Below are 1,338 nucleotides of genomic sequence, written 5' to 3'. Positions count from 1 at the left end.
CATTGTGCTGTAATCAGCAAAGCAGTATCAGCCATGCTGCTGCGTCCTCTTTGATCCTGCGGCCCACCTGGCGTGCAGCGTCGCACATGCTGCAGGAATACAGGATCATGGCAGCAGCGGCGGCAGGGTTTGAGAAAATAATCCGGAATGGTTCGGTACTGTGCGCTGAACTTTAAAACTTTACAATTCTGCTCTGATCTTCGATCTGTGCTTGTGTAGAAATGCATCTTTGTGCGTGTAGCTCAGAGTCTGCGCTTTACACTCCACTCTGATGCTTCACTCTCAGCAGTCTGGCTCTTTCTGCTCTCGCTACTTAATAAAGTATGTGGCTGATCATCCTCTGCTAAGCGCTAAAAATCCCTTTGCCTAACTATCAAACTTATATTCCTTCCAGCTCACCAGAGGTGATACTAAACTTTCTTTAATTTCTACCAAAAGGAATCCCTAAATTAAATCCAAGGTAAATATTTTGTTGAATTCTGTTTATTTTTGGATAAAGAGCCCGATGAAAAGGTACATAGATCTTTGAATATGTCTCTCTGATTGTTCTTGTTTCTATTTAGAAAAGATATACATTTTTCCTTGTATTGTCATTAAAACATTTTCTCTGTTTCCTTTAAATATGTCAACGTTTTAGTTAACATATGCGCTCAATTTAGGTCTGAATTGCCATGGCATTACAAGGCAGTTTTGTAGGTTCTCTCTGTATTTTTTATATCAAAACCCTGTGAATTTAAACCTATTTTGACCCCTGAGCAACAGTAATTAAGGGGCAAATGCTCAGAAATAAAGCCAAAAGTGCTTTATGATGGAAACCTTGTATGTTTAAAATCATTCCTTTATTGTACATTTTGTTAGCTTGTCTTTCTGCTAGATTAACCAATAGGATATGTTGAACTAGATCTGCTATTTTTACAACTTTGTGAGAACTTTTTTATAAAGTAGAGCATTAAATAATAAAAAAGTGGATTTGAATTCTATAAATCGAAGTTTTCTGTCCAACAGCGATGATGAACTGCACAACAGCATTCTATACCCAGCTATTATCTAGGATAGAGCTGTCAGTTTGGTAAAGAATCTGTTTGTTATTAGAAATTGTAAAGGTTAACTTTTTTTGCAACATAAAACTGACTAAAAGATGGATAAAGACTTTATAGAATGGGATAAAATCATATCAAGATTCATATGGCAAGGAAGAAGACCACGGATTAGATTCAGAACTTTGCTGTTATCGAAGGACAAAGGGGGGTTAGCTTTACCCTGTCTTAAAGGAATAGTACACCCAAAACATGATTAGCCTTCATTTTCTACTCACCCCCATGCTGAACAACACCCTGG

The sequence above is a fragment of the Cyprinodon variegatus genome, unplaced genomic scaffold (assembly GCF_000732505.1).
Source record: "Cyprinodon variegatus isolate N-32 unplaced genomic scaffold, C_variegatus-1.0 Scaffold636, whole genome shotgun sequence".
In the NCBI taxonomy this organism is placed as follows: domain Eukaryota; kingdom Metazoa; phylum Chordata; class Actinopteri; order Cyprinodontiformes; family Cyprinodontidae; genus Cyprinodon; species Cyprinodon variegatus.
This window is presented reverse-complemented; position numbering follows the sequence as displayed.